Source organism: Odocoileus virginianus, chromosome 7, assembly GCF_023699985.2.
Source record: "Odocoileus virginianus isolate 20LAN1187 ecotype Illinois chromosome 7, Ovbor_1.2, whole genome shotgun sequence".
Classification (NCBI taxonomy): domain Eukaryota; kingdom Metazoa; phylum Chordata; class Mammalia; order Artiodactyla; family Cervidae; genus Odocoileus; species Odocoileus virginianus.
Window position 1 is genome coordinate 76943385 of NC_069680.1, and position 15775 is coordinate 76959159.

Genomic DNA, 15775 nt, shown 5'->3' on the forward strand with positions numbered 1-15775 from the left:
AACTACTAATTTAAAACATAATTTAAAAACAATAAGCCAATCATATGCTAACACAGATAACATATTTTTTTTTTTTTTTGCCGAAGAGTGGTTGCAGTTTTTAAACAAAATCTTATTGATAATAGTAGCATTGTTTTACATTTTTATAGATTGTATTAATGTCTGACAAGAAGACAGCTAGATGCTTATCTCTGTTTCTAAATTCGATACATTAATGATATGTAGTTTTGCTTCATACATATGTAGAAAATCTACCTCCATAAAGATATAATTAGAAGGAGAGTATTATTTTAATACTCTTTTTTCAGATAATTGTAGCTATTGTACTTTGAAAATACATTTAAACTCAACAGTAGTAGTTCCTTAAGTATGAGATGCAATGTAAAATCTAAACTATAGTTTTTATACAATGTGATATTGAAACCCATGGCATTTTGAATGGTTCTTTTAACCAATGCATAATTCTGTACCATCTTGCATTTAAAAAAAAACAAAAAACATTGGTTCATTACCTTATGTAGATCTTCCAGATTTCAACATTTGTTTTCAATACAAAATAGTTACATTAATATCACTACCAGTCTCATTATATCTGTCTCAAACCTTTAAAATATTACTAAGTTGTCAAACTCATGTGATGGATATAATTCTTTGAAAATTTTAATTTTAATGGAAAGCTTAAAATTACCATTGGCAACAGGTACTGTCAACTATTTTCCTTTAAATGAAAGCTCATCTCATTCATTTTAAGGAAAATATCCACAAAATATTCAAGTGTGACTAACCAAAGTTTGTCTGTTAGTCATTCTTTCAAGTACAAATGGTGTTCCAAGAAAAAAGTGGTTTGTTCAGCTTGCATCTGAAATAAGCACCTGTTTTTTTTAAAGCCAAACATCATGCTTCAGTATGAGACAATTTTATGCATATTTCACATTATGCACACAGAATATTAAACTGATGTGTTCTCAAGGATGGAGATTTAACAAAATTATTTGGCTTTAGTTTTTTTAACTGCTTCATTGCACTCAAGTGAAATCTGTGTGGGCAAGAGGTAGTGAAGAATACAGTGACTAGTACAGTTTTGTGTCCCTGCCTTGATTCATGCTAAGGAATCAGTAGTTTTACTTACTATTGCTTTTATACCATCAAGGTGGCACTAGTGGTAAAGAATCCACCTGCCAACGCAGGAGACTTGGGCTCTTTCCCTAGGTGGGGAAGATGATCTGGAGGAGGAAATGGCACCCAACTCCAGTATTCTTGCCTTGAGAATCACATGGACAGAGGAGCCTGGTGGGCTATAGTCCATGGGGGTTGCAAAGAGTCAGATATGACTGAGCATGTGCGCAGCAGCAGCTTACACCATCAACGCAAATGTCAACATAGTATAATTATAATCTTAGTATCTTAAAAGAGTTCTGACCTGGTGTACCCTGTTCTGGGTCAGTCTTGGGGGAAAAATACATCTCAACAGACCATACTTGGGGAACTGATCTAGACAACACCTTAAACATGATGAATGCACAAAGCATTTCAAATGAAGAACTGAATGAATGAACTTGTGTTGGCTTAATCTGTAACAGTGATAGTCTTTTTGGTGGCTCAAAGAATATAAATAAATATGTATGCATGTGTGTGTGCGTACAATGAAGACCTGTCTGCTTGATGAAAAGTAGACCCTTGAGTCAAAATTAGAATGAAAAAGATAGACTGTGCCAAAATTTCCATTGTGATTTGGGCATATCCTAAAGCAAAATGATTAAGTGATTCCATTAACTGCACTACCATCAACTACAAGGGAATACAATATTTCTTCATTTCCTATAAAGACTTGTCAACTTATGCCATTTTAACTGTTTTGAAAAAAATTATCTATGTGATACATAATTGAACTACTATTACAAACTTATAAAATAGGGGACAAAGATGGGAAGATTTTAAAGACTTAAAACTGAGTCAGGAATACTGACAAATGGACACAGTGCTTTCTAGGAGATGTAGTTTTCTACATTACATCCTTAACCAGAGAGTTGGTCACAAAATAGGTATATCTTAATGTTACATAAATCAGAAACTCCAGATTTCTGGCAGAATCCCTAAAATCTCACTGTCTTCAATCCTAATCTCATTCAAATGGCCTGTAATCCTGACCATCAGCGTTAAATTTAGCTTCTGTCAGTTAGGGGGGTTTGACATGAGTGTTGTATATTCAGAGAGAGGCAAACTATTAGTTTCACTTAAATGGGAAATCCTTACCAACAACAGGCAGAGAGGTGGTTAACTATAATTCTGCTGACGTTGTGTGAAAAGGAAGTGGGTTGTGCAAATAGACTTGGTTGGGGTATCTAATCCTGGAAAATTTTAATAAGGAAACTACAACGGCAGCAAGTGCTCCTGACAATACAGTGAGTAAGTAAGTATATTAGGTGTAGCGTGTATGAGGTGTCCTCGTCCCGGGATTTTCAAACTGTGCACGCAGAAACTAAACAGATGTGTGGTGATTAGCTGTCCACTCTAGGAGCACAAATGTGGAGAGCCTGTCTGTCAGTGGAGCAGGTTTGCAAATATACAACATGGGAGACTTACCAATGGCCTTAATGAAGCATAAGCAATTCAGTGTTGAAAGCAAGTAGAAAGATTTTTTTTTTTCCTCTTTTTTCTCCCTTATGTAATACTTCTCTCATGTACTCTTAAAAAGTCATTTGATCCTTGCTGATCTGTGGAGGCAGAGTGCCCAATTAAATTACTTCCATTATAAAAGCACATACAGCCAAATACTTTTTATAGCACACGATTCCAAACCTATAATAAGGATCAAGGAAAAGTAGCACAAAAGCTTTTTAAAATTTAATAGAGACTTTTAAACAATTGGTAATACCAAAAAAGGTCAGAGAAAGTGCCTCCCTGTCAAGGGCTCAATTGGCAAAGAAATTATGAAACTGACATTTTGAAATGAGAGAACATTTTAATATTCATTCTCTTGGGGTCAGGGCCAGGCTACCTAGAATAACAATTATATCCAAACAGAAGATGAAGACCTTCCAGGAAGAATTACCTTCAAGACAGGCTATATACCTCGTCCCTTGAGATTTACACTAATACATGATAATAACATATATACAGAGAGTTGTCCATGTACCAAGTACATTGTTAGCACTATATTTGGACTTTACCATTTGATCTTCACAATAATTCTATGAAATAGGTACTGTTATTATCTGTATCATACAGGTGCCAAAACTGTGGCTTACAATTTAACTAATGTGTGTAAAGTGATTGAGTGGTGCAGCCAATATCCAAATGCAGGGTTGCTAATTCTAGATGCTACATTCTTAACTATTGTTCTGGTAGCCTTCTAGAACATCTGCAACCCCCCTACTGCATCATTATTAATTTAGATAATAAATAACTAATAAGCACTGTTATCAGGCACTGTGAGATGCTGACATCATAATAGTAAATAAATCATTCTTACTTATTCAGAAAAGCACAGTTTCATCAGCAGATCATTTCTTGGAATTGGTTCCATAAGACATTTATTGTCACGTCTGTTTTTCTAGAATGAAAACTAAAATATAGATTGCCCAGGATTTTATGCTCAATGGAAAACAGAAGTACTGCCCACTGATTTCAGACAAGTGTTTTGTCCACTAAAAATTACCACATGTCTTTTAGATAATCAGAAAAGTAATTGCTGAGACCATAAAGTTCTATCTCCCCAAACTTGATAAACCACTTGATAAATCTCTAGATATAGGAGCTACATTAATATTTTTTACTTTGAAGTCTATGATAGTCATATTCTTAGAAAGGTAAACTGAAATCAGTGAAAACATAATAGAAAAAACTAAATGTCTAACAAATGGGGTCTAGTTTAGTAACATAGGGCACATGAACTCCATGGGTATTGTGAAATTACTATTTATTTATTTTGGCCATGCCCTGCAGCCTGTGGGATCCTAGTCCCTCCCCACCTACCAGGGATTGAACCCAGACCCCTGGCAGTGAAAGCAATGAATCGTAACTAGACCACCAGGGAACTAGTTAACATTATTTTTTATTCAAAAGTTCAGTGCCAAGATGAACATTATCATAATACATAGATAAAACAATCACTCACAATGTATAAAAATTACATATTAATATAATTAAATCTAAAGAAAATATTGAAGAGCTAGTATGCTAGATCAAGAGTTAGCAAACTTTTCATTAAAGGATCTGAGAGTTTCTATTCTATCTGTGCAAATGGGTGAGCATAGCTGTGTTCCAATAGAAATTTTACTTAAAAAACAGTCACTGGGGCACATTTTACTTGAAGGCTATGGTTTGCTGACTCCGGTGCCAGACTATGGAAGTATGAAAGAGTTTAAAGACATTTACAGTAGTGTTTTTAGTCATATTTTATAATACTGCTTAATAAATTTAAAAAAGGGGAAATTGTGTACTGTTCCTCATTTGAATTCAAATTAGTAAATTTTAATAATTAAAATTTATTATTTTAAGCCAATTAACCTTTACTCCCTCGAAATAGTTTGCAAATCCAGGCTAGATTTTAGGACAAGCAATCTTTATATTTATCAGACAGCAAAACTCTCCTAATTGTTGGGTAAAGTAACTCAAAATTCATGATCTGACCCTCAAGCTAGTCAACAATCATTTACAGACTGGTTACAAAGTGCTTTGTCTTTTCTAAGCATAGTGGGAAGCACCTTTTAAGAGTTTCCTTATTGTCAAGAAGCTTAAAACCTAATAGATGAGGCAACTACATCACCTTAATTTATGCAGTGGGACATTTGGTATAAAAAGTATGAATATCCATAGAATAACTGTCATGTCTAGTAACAAGAAACAAAAAGCACATCAGTTTGCAGAGGGTAGAATTACTTTAGTATATAAAAACATATGCACTCTTGCAGATTTTAAAAATTACTCTAGTACATAATCTAGGTGGTTCAGGGGCAAAGAATCCACCTAGCAATGCTCAAAACGCAGGACACACGGGTTCAGTTCCTGGGTTGGGTAGATCCCCTGGAGTAGGAAATGGAAATCCACTCCAGTATGCTTGCCTGAAATATCCAATGGACAGAGGAGCCTGGTGGGCCACAGTCTATGGGGAATCAGACACAATGGAGCGACTGAGTGCGTACACACACACGCACGCATGCGCGTGTGCGTGCATGTAATCTAGTATGTCAGTATCCATCTTAAGTAGATGTATATTCAATTTTAGTTTACATTTGCATATTTCTTGGAGAAGGAAATGGCAACCCACTCCAGTACTCCTGCCTGGAGAATTCCATGGACCAAGGAATCTGGCGGGTCATGGAGTCACAAAAAGTTGAACATGACTAAGCTACATACACATGTATATTCTACCTAATATGGTATGCATTTAATTTATAATATCTTAGAAACAAATGATCAATACTTTAGGCTCTTACTTAATATTTATTTTCCAAGCTTCAATTTAATGGTTACAATGGCAGAAAAATGGCCCAATTATTTGGTAAAGTATACTAGCATTATACCACAAAAGCAAAGAAAATATAGGGCCATTATTCTCCAGACAATGATAAAGCTGAACTTTTTCTAATAGCTAAATTATTAAAAAAAAAAAAAATCATTTCGTAGGTAACTTCCAAAGTGCAAAGTATGTTGAGGAAGGAAATTATGTTAGAGAGGGAGGTAGCATCCAGATCAAAAAAGATGCTGTCCTAAAATTCTCAGCTTACAGTTACAGGTGATGGGAAGAGTGCCACAGTGAGCACGTGCTGTAGAAGAACAGTGCTGGGGAGGGAGCGATGGGGACATCTTAGGCAAAACTGAACGTGAGAATAAGTGATTGCTGCTTTAGGTTCAGAGAAGACAAGGGCCTGAAACAAGGAACTGCTATAAGAAAGCAGAAACTTTAGAAATATTTACATGGCAAAATAAGCAGGCCTTGGTAACTGATCACATGTGGGAGACAGAAAAAAAATAGTAAGCAACTAGAATTTCTAGCTTAGATTATTAGGTGAAAAGTTGAAATATGGAACACTGAAAGGTGATTAAGGTGTTCTATTTGAGATAAGTTGAAAACATCCATGTGGAAAAAATGCCAGATTAGTGAGTCATTATTAGATGCTATTCTAACATTAGCATTTAATATATGTGTTCTTTGTATCAGGAACTGATACTGTGCACCTGCTTGCATATGGTCATTGAAGTCACATGATAGCCCCACGGGAATACACATTCTACAAGTAAGGCACCTAAAGTCTAGAGAGGTTAATAACCTCCCAAAGCACACACAATCACATAAATGGTAAAACCTGGTTTTTAACCCATTAAATCATACTTTTCACATTGACTCTTAACCACTACCATATCTTGCACTAATAAAACATCTCAATTTGAAGAAACTCCAAAAGATGATCCCTTTTTGCCAATGCTAGCCCCATAAGTGTCTCATCAACAAATGACTTGATAAAGAGGGTCACACTTTGCTGCACTTCACTAAGAGGTCAAGGACGGTTTCCCAGGTGGCTCAGCAGCAAAGAATCTATTTGCCAATGCAAGGAGATGCAGGAGATGAGGGTTTGATCCCTAGGTCAGGAAGATCCCCTGGAGGAAGAAACGGCAACCCAACCCAGCATTTTTGCCTGGGAAGTCCCATGGACAGAGGAGCCTGGTAAGCTATAGTCCATGGGGTTGCAAAAGAATTGGACACAACTTAGTGACTAAATGAGAGCTTAAGATATTCTTCTGTTAACTGGGGAAGTTCATATGAACCAGAATGTATCCATGCCCTCCTAAGACAACATTTTAGCCAAGGTGACCACTATTCCAGCATCTACAACATGGCCAGCAGAGGCATGGCTTCTGGCTTTGGCCAACACTGATCAGGATGGAGACAAAGGGGCAGATTTGTGAGTTTTCAACTATATTTGAAAATAACAGAGATTGTACTGCTTGCCTTTAGTGACTATCATCTTAAAGTATATGTATTCATACAATGAAGCTTGTTTCCTGACTTTTTGTGGTGAAAGTCCCTGATTTTTAGCAAGTTCTGCAGAAGATATTAAGAAAAGGTGGCAAGAATACACAGAAGAACTGTACAAAAAAGATCTTTATGACCTAGATAAGCATGATGATGTGATCATTCAACTAGAACCAGACATTCTGAAGTGTGAAGTCAAGTGGGCCTTAGGAAGCATTACTATGAAGAAAGCTAGTGGAGGTGAAATTCCAGCTGAGCTATTTCAAATTCTAAAAGATGATGCTGTGGAAGTGCTATACTCAAGATGCCAGCAAATTTGGAAGACTCAGCAGTGGCCACAGGGCTGGATAAAGTCAGCTTTTATTCCAATCTCAAAGAAGAGCAATGCCAAAGAATGTTCAAACCGCACAATTGCACTCATTTCACAAGCGAGCAAGGTAATGCTCAAAATCCTTCAAGCTAGGCTTCAACAGTACATGAACTGAGAACTTTCAGATGTACAAGCTGGATTTAGAAAAGGCAGAGGAACCAGAGATCAAATTGCCAACATCCATCGGATCATAGAAAAAACAAAGGAATTCCAAAAATATACCTACTTCTGCTTCATTGACTATCCTAAAGCCTTTGACTGTGTGTATCACAACAAACTGTGGAAAATTCTTCAAGAGATGGGAATACCAGACCACCTGACCTGTCTCCTGCAAAACCTATATGCAGGTCAAGAAGCAGATGTGGAGCAAGAAACTGGTTCAAAATTGGGAAAGGTATACATGAAGGTTGTATATTGTCACTCTGCTGATATGCAGAGGACATTATGTGAAATGCCAAGCTGGATGAATCACAAGCTGGAGTCAAGATTTCTGGGAGAAATATTATCAATAACCCCATATATGCAGATGACACCACCCTAACAGTGGAAAGTGAAGAGGAACTAAAGGGGTGAAGTGAAGCTAAAGAAGCTAAAGAGGAGCTTCTTGATGAAGGTGAAAGAGGAGACTGAAAAGGCTAACTTAAAACTCAATATCCAATAAACAAAGATCACAGCATCTGGTCCCTTTACCTCATGGCAAATAGATGGGGAAACAATGGAAATAGTGACAGACTTTCTTTTCTTGGGCTCCAAAATCACTGTGAATGGTTACTGCAGCCATGAAGTTAAAAGATGCTTGGTCCTTGGAAGAAAAGCTATGACAAACCTAGACAGCATATTACAAAGCAGAGATACCACTTTGCCAACAAAGGTCTGCATAGTCAAAGCCATAACTTTTCCAGTAGTCATGTACAGATGTGAGATTTGGACCATAAAGAAGGCTGAGCACCAAAGAATTGATGCTTTTGAACTGAGGTGCTGGAGAAAACTCTCAAGGGTTCCTTGGACAGCAAGGAGATTAAACCAGTCAATCCTAAAGGGAATCAACTCCGAATATTCATTAGAAGGACTGATGCTGAAGCAGATACTCCAATTTTTGGCCACCTGATGTGATGAGCTGACTCACTGGAAAAGATCCTGATGCTGGGAAAGATTGAGGGCAGGAGAAGTGGATGACAGAGGATGAGATGGTTGGTGGCATCATTGACTCAATGGACATGAGTTTGAGTAAGCTCTGGGAGATAGTGAAGGACAGGGAAGCCTAGTGTGTTGTAGTTCATGGGGCTGCCAAGAGTTGGACACAACTGAGCGATGAACAACAACAATTCGGCACTCAACGGAACTGGGACTGTAAAGATGAAAAATGCTACTGGTCTACATACTGTGGCCTCATATTTAAGTTGCAGAATTAACAGAGGCTCAGTAGTAAGAACATTTCCCCAAAAGAGCTGTAGTAGCCTTGGATCAGTCACATTGACCACGTAATTTCCAATCTAGTTCCAGGATCATCTCATACAATTTTTCCCAAAGGAAAAGATCATATGTATTCACTTGACATCCTACACATATTTAGTGTAATGAGATACAGCATATAAAGTACCAAACACTGGGTATGGTGCGCACAAATTGTTCATATATGTTAGCTATTATTGTAAGTCATAGCAATATACTGTAGTAATAAGAATAGGGAAGCTTAATAAACATTTGTGCAGTTGTTGAACTTGCTAGCCCTTATGATCCAGAGTGCACTTTAAAGATAAGGTTGAAAATATCAAGTACAAAAAAGTAAAAAATGTAATTCTGTTTATGTCATTATTATCAACGGTAATATAAACTATTTATTTTCAAAGAAAAATTAACATTTAAGATATTAACATTTAAAAAGGTGAAAACTATAACACTTTAGAAAACCATTTTATCCTTATAATAAAGTGTCTAGAATTTACTTAGACCCTGTTTTATGCTCACTGAAGGGAACTGTTTCATGTGTTTGGTATCTCTGGTAAATAATTGAGTGATGTTGCTTTGTACGTGGCTACAAATATTGAAGTAATGGTCCTTTCTCATGAAAGCAGATTTAGATACCACTGACACTGCAACTCAGCAATATTTTTCACATTACACAAAGGAAACAAGAGATAGAAAGCAAAGGTATTGAGTAAATTCATACATTTCCCTTGACTCCAAGTGCACATCTAGGTTCTCTCTCTCTCTCTCTCTCCATATATATATATATATATATATATATATATATATCAATAAGGAATTGTTAAGCCTTAATCAGAATAAATTAATATACTGATGATCAACCAAACCTAATCTGATTTTTATTCCTTTTAACTTTTTATAACCTCCTGAGTGATATATGCTCTGTATCTACTCTGAAATATACTTAAGAAACCCACATAAAAGAAATATAGGATTCAATAAGACTCAATTGTGTTTATAAATGTTCTTAAATAAATGCATAGTTTTTCTAGACTTAGAAATAAGTCATTTGAATGGTCATCATAAATGCAACTCTTGCATATGTTGGTTTAGCTCTAAATGAAATATATTACTTATACATTAGTTATCTTAAATATTGAATGTTCTTAACTCCAATATATTTGCATTGCAGACAAGGCATTTGTACTGCTCAGTGTGATTAATGAATAATAATTCAATGAGGAACTTCCCTTGTGGTCCAATGGTTAAGAATCTGCCTTGCAACGCAGGAGAAGCAGGTTTGGTCCCTGGTGGGAGAACTAAGATACCACATGCCTCAGGGCAACTAAGCCCGCAAGCTGCAACTATAGAGTCTGTATGCCTTCTCAAGAGAGAAGTCCACGTGCCTCAACGAAAAGTCCCACATGACACATCAAAGATACTGTTTGCTGCAACTAAGACAAAATACAGCCAAATAAATAAATAAATAAATAAATACTGAACCAAAAAATAGTGACTCAATGAAAGAAAACTAAGATGAAAATAAGGTAATTGATTTTACCAAAGTCACAACTAAGAATAACTACAAGACAATAATCTACATTTTCAGATTTTATTTGTATCCTTTTAATTATTAAACCATGAGAGAAAAAATTTTGTAAGTTGGTAAACATGATACTTAAATGAGGAGGGGCAGATAGGAATAATATCTGTTCATGCAACTAACTGGGTACCTGTGAGTGGTTAGGCCCATATGGCCAATGGGTGCTAAGAAACATACAGTGGGTTCTCTTGGTTTTCTCAGCTATCAAGTCAACTTGACTGAAACAAAGGCACATTTCACAGGCATGGAAGACAACTGATTTTGTTCAATCTTTTTAGCATTTTCCAGGTGACTACGTCTTCATAAACTGCCAGCAAAATCAAGTGGTTAAACTGCCTCACAGACTTTTGCTAAAGCATTAGAGAAACTGAATGATTTATGCAGGAGAAGATCAAGTAAGTTGCACTGTTTCTAAATGCTTGTACCTTGAACGAAAAGCTGAATGTGAAGTAAGAAAATAATTGTTTTTCATTTTCTTCTAGAATTTCATGGTCTGGAATACCTTTCCCTACCCTTTGTTGAGGGTACAAATTTAACTCATTTTCAAGGTCCTGGAAATTTCCCACATCAACTCCTTTGCCTTTCCTCACCTTCTGCAACAATTACTTTTTCATGCTACATTTTTGTATTTTTTGGTCTTGTTTGTATTTTTCTCCAATTGGTTTATAGGTGCATATAAAACAAATGAGTGCAAACAATCTCCTACCAGATTATATAACACCGCTTTTGTATTCTGCATACTGTACAAAGAGAATATGTATTGATCACCCCATGATAAATTATTGGTGTAGGAACCATTTCACTGAAGTGTTCTTTATTTGAACTGGAATATGTGAAGATTGTTTTTCATTCTTTTTAATCTGCTACGAAGGTACTTTTTCTGTCCTTCATTAAAATATAATCTCCCATTTTGACTTACTCTTAGTTTGAAACTTTGTACTACCTGTTAATGAAATGCATTTATGTTGTTCATGGATGACACATTATTGTGTTTCAGAAGCCCTGAAAATGGGGCTTCCCTAGCAGTCCAGTGGTTAAGACTTGGTGCTCCCAATGCAGGGGGCACAGGTTCAATCTCTGCATGGGAATCTCTGGTAAGACCCCACATGCTGTGTGGTGTGGCCTCGAAACCAAACAAACCAACCCCGGGGCTTCTCTTATGGCTCAGTGGTAAAGAGTCCACAAGTCAACATAAGAAATACGGGTTCAGCTCTTGACCTGGGGGATGGCATGCCGTGGAGCAGCTGAGCCCATGCCTCACAACTATTGAGCCTGTGCTCTGGGGCCCAGGGGCGGCCACTACTGAAGCCCACACACCCTGGAACCTGGGCTCTGCAACAACAAAGCCACCGCAGTAAGAAGCCTGCAATCACAACTAGAGAGCAGCCCCCACTTGCTGCAACTAGAAAACAGCCCTTGCAACAATGAAGGCCCAGCACAGTCAAAAAATAAAAATGCAAATAAATAACAGAAGAGAAGTCCTGAGAAAATTAATGATTTTCTCAATAAAATGCCAACCGTAAGGTTTAATGCTAGGCCTATCATTTAAATGTGTTTCTTCCCACTTGATCCTGAAAACTCCAGGATTATGATCTAAGGAGAGAGATAAGAGTTGGGGGAAAGGTGGTCCTATTGTAAGGTGAGCTGGAGAAGAACATTCCTTTCTTTCCTATCACTAGCCTCATCTTTTGTATTCGGCATTCTCTTTGAAGAGAATTTCACTCACTGAATTAGACAGGGACTCTTTCACAGCGTCTGTTCTAAGAACTGAAACACACTGGATTTTCTGAGAAATAGACGTGCTTACACAGCACAGAGTTTGGGCTTTTGACATGTTCCCACTTCTTCAAAAGACTGCTCCTTTTACTGGACCGTGTGTGCGTGCGTTCTCAGCTGCTTCAGTTGTGTCTGACTCTGTGACCCTATGGAGTGTAGCCTGCCAGGCTTCAGAGGCCAGGTTCCTCTGTCCATCACCTCAGTACAGTTATGCATATTTAAAATATCACAATACATAATTCCCACATTACAATAATTGATGGAAACCTTTCCTTAAACAAATATATATTCTTCTCAAATCTACTTCAGTTGAATGCAAATAGAACAAAAATAAAATTTAAAAATGCATACTGCCTCTCAACAAAATCACTCTCTGTCACAGATATTTCAAGAAGGAAAGTTAATTGACAAAGAAAAAAGTGCATTCAAATAAACCTAAGGGGAAAGTATCTGTCTTTATTTTCATTATATACAAGGAGATGGCTACTTTGATGTAAGGATCAAATATAATATTCATGATTTCCAACATGAATTTCATAAGACTTTATTTTCTCTTTAAATCATGCCTATTCTTGAACTTTACAGTAAAAGCTCTAGACAATCACGTAAGAGAAAGATATAAAAAAGAAAAAAATACACTTAAATTTCCATATCTCTACAGACAAAACCCTTGAAGACTTGGGAGTAAGCATCTGATATATCAGGTGCATTCAAAACATCACACTCTTTGTTAACTTGGTAACTGCTTGCAACATGGAAAAGTCCCAATTTTTGCCCTGAGAAAATGGGAGTCAAATAGCATTAGAGAAGTAATGCTTCATTTTAATAATCCAAGCCTAATTTGTAATATAACATTCAATTCTATTAAAAATCTTTTGATTGGGTATTCCTCTGTCTCTGAATAAATGACAAGGCTGTTAATTGCCAATGGCTCTATGAAACACAATACGAAGAATATAAGCAAAGAAAATAGACAAAGTTTCTAGTTTTAGCAAAATAGATACTTGTATTCTATATATTTTGGATCACCTTCACTGAAACAACAAGTAGTAACTCACTTCACTACTACAACATGGCTCTTAGTCTGCAGGTTGGATACACAGCTTGTCAACTCCCTTCCCCTGAACCATAATAATGAGAGTAATGACAAACCTATAACATAGTTTGCAAGTCTTCATTCTGCTTCCAAAACTTAATGCTATCATAGGTCTCCTGTGTATGTATTTTTAGTGCCCAGTTCCTAGTTCAGTGTTTAAAAATCCTGCTGATCCTGGAGTTGGAACAAAGCTTTCGGAAGCAATCAACTGCTCTTGCCATCACAGGTGCCAAACACACACACAATGTCCTTTTATTTATGGAAATACACACAGATCTATTTTGCATGTGCTCAGAGCCTGACACAAACACCACCTCTTTCCCACAGGCAGCAGGAAGGATGTGGTTTGAAGGACACGGTTGCTTCATCCAAGTGTTCCGTTTTTCAAAGAACTCTTGTTTTACACAGAATTGCTGAATGACTGTCTAAATTTAAGAAGATACAACTGGGCCATGTCTGAAGTCCCACTTTTATTTAACGAAAACTGGCATTAAAGCAGATCATGAAATAGTTTTTCCCTTACCTTGAATGGACACATGCTGAAAGTGCGCTCATAATCAAAAGACATTTCTGTGAGCTGGTGACCCAGTAATTCCTTATGCTTAAAGGTCTGCTGCAACAATACAGGACTAGAATCGCCAGATGAAATGGTCAGAATTACCCAGTGGCTGGGTAAAATCAGCTTACTTTGAGTCTAATCCAAGGATAAATATATAGAAATCTCCAAGCAGTGGAAACTGTAAATGTTGTACATCTGCCCCCAAAACAGTAATACTGGAAGGTCCGTCATCATCAGGAAAATAAACATTTGCTAAATTCTAGGGCATTATCTTGATTCTACCTGAATGCAAACAAGGACTAAATAATCATAAGTTACAGTCTAATGGAAATATGGTTTAGTGGAAAAATGTAACATGTAGTACAAGGGATTAATTTCATCCCTCCAAACAGCAATAAACTCAGAACAAGCAACCCATCAAACCTGATTATCCAGCATTCCTGGAGCTCACTGACTTCATCATTTCACTTCCGAAACGGCTCGAACTCTATGAACCTTTAATTTACAGCCCCTCACTCTTTTTTATTTTCTCCATTTTCTGGAGTCATCCCCCTTTTCCAGTGTATTAATCTACAGATGATCTCTCCTTTGAAGTCTAGCACCTTGCATTTCCCTGGAGCCTTAATTCACCTGGTATTTCTAAGCTCCTAAGAGAGATGCAGATTTTTCTACTCTGCAGATTAAGTCTTCTCATGACTTAAACTTACCTTCGGAAAAAAGATGTATTGTTAGTTACCAACTGCTTCTTCAGCTTTGCATACAAAGTCTGGTCTCCTTTACAATTCCCCCACAGAGTTCTGAGCTCAGGAGAATCTAAAATTTGAGAAAACAACTTTGGCAACCAAACAGGTAAATTGCTGCTAGTGGTTTCTCTTGAATTACTGGAAGTTAATTCTTTTTTTTTTTTTTTTTCTCCAGCCACTTCTCCTTTTTTTAACTAGTTTTTACTATATGTGATAGATAAAGTTACTTAGAACTACTGGAGTAGACATCAAATGATAGAAAAATGAAAGCCAGATGAAAATATTTTATTGGTAATACAGAGCTAAAAATAGCACCTTCTGAGAAAGCATACACAATTTCATCCACCAGGTAGAATATTACTCCCACCCCAAGGTATTAGATAAGCTTCCATGTTTCTTCTCCAAGTAGAAACAAATAGTTCTGGACCAACTGTCTGTGCCCCAGTCCTGCAGAAATCCATATCTGGCTCTTCTAAGATGCCAGGAAAATTTCACCTTGTGTCATGTTTCATGCTGAGAAGTTTGTGTAGCTCTTGTATAAACCTTGGTCTCTAAGACACATTCCAAGCTGAATTTATTTCAAATTCCAAACCAAGTTTATTCCATTCCACTCACTTAAAATTCCAATTGTGATTGGAACATATACACTTCATTTACTTTCTGTGCAGTGTTCAATGAACCACTTGCCATGTTTCAACTTTGTAAGCTGCATTTCAATCCTGAGTGTGTCTGATTATCAGTTAATTAAAGCTTTGCCATTATTTGAAAAGAACGATATAACATGCAGTTATCTTTCTGAGCATTTTTTGCTACCCTAACATAAGAATTCTGGCAAAATAATATGGTGGTTGCTACTCTTTCCCCTACACCTATGCCATTTACTTGTCAGTACACAAAATCATGCTCCTAATGAAGCAGAAATAAATGTAGAAAAATCAACTTCCCTGTCCTGTTGTGGCTATGTCACTCAAGCATGGCATAAAATGAGCTTGTCTGATAAACTGCTGGAGTCAAGAACAAATTACTACCAGTTAGCCAGAGCAGGACAAGGCATTTCAGGACATTGCCTCAGGGGATGTCAATTTTTGAGGAGGAAGGATAAAACTCAAGTTAGGGAGCTGGTTCTCTGTTCAGTGTTGGTGAATTTGCGGGTCAATGTTTAAGCCGGAAGTGACAGGGAGCATAAAAGAGTAAACCATACTTTGAGAAAGCAGACAGTGTATA

The 15775-nt window shown here is 36.9% G+C and overlaps 1 protein-coding gene across 9 annotated transcripts in view; it reads right to left on the bottom strand.

Annotated features, from left to right (window-relative positions):
* The window catches only part of CHRM3 (cholinergic receptor muscarinic 3), a 540213-nt gene that overhangs the window by 185175 nt on the left and 339263 nt on the right, over positions 1-15775 (bottom strand). Inside the window, exon 1 of one of the 9 annotated variants that reach the window (XM_070471024.1) lies at positions 14516-14884. The exons of 7 other annotated variants lie outside the window; for them this stretch is intronic. The gene's annotated coding sequence lies outside the window, so the exon portion shown is untranslated. Of the gene's footprint in view, positions 1-2583; positions 2710-14515; positions 14885-15775 lie in introns of those variants that run through there. One more of the 9 variants, XM_070471025.1, reaches the window with a different exon arrangement.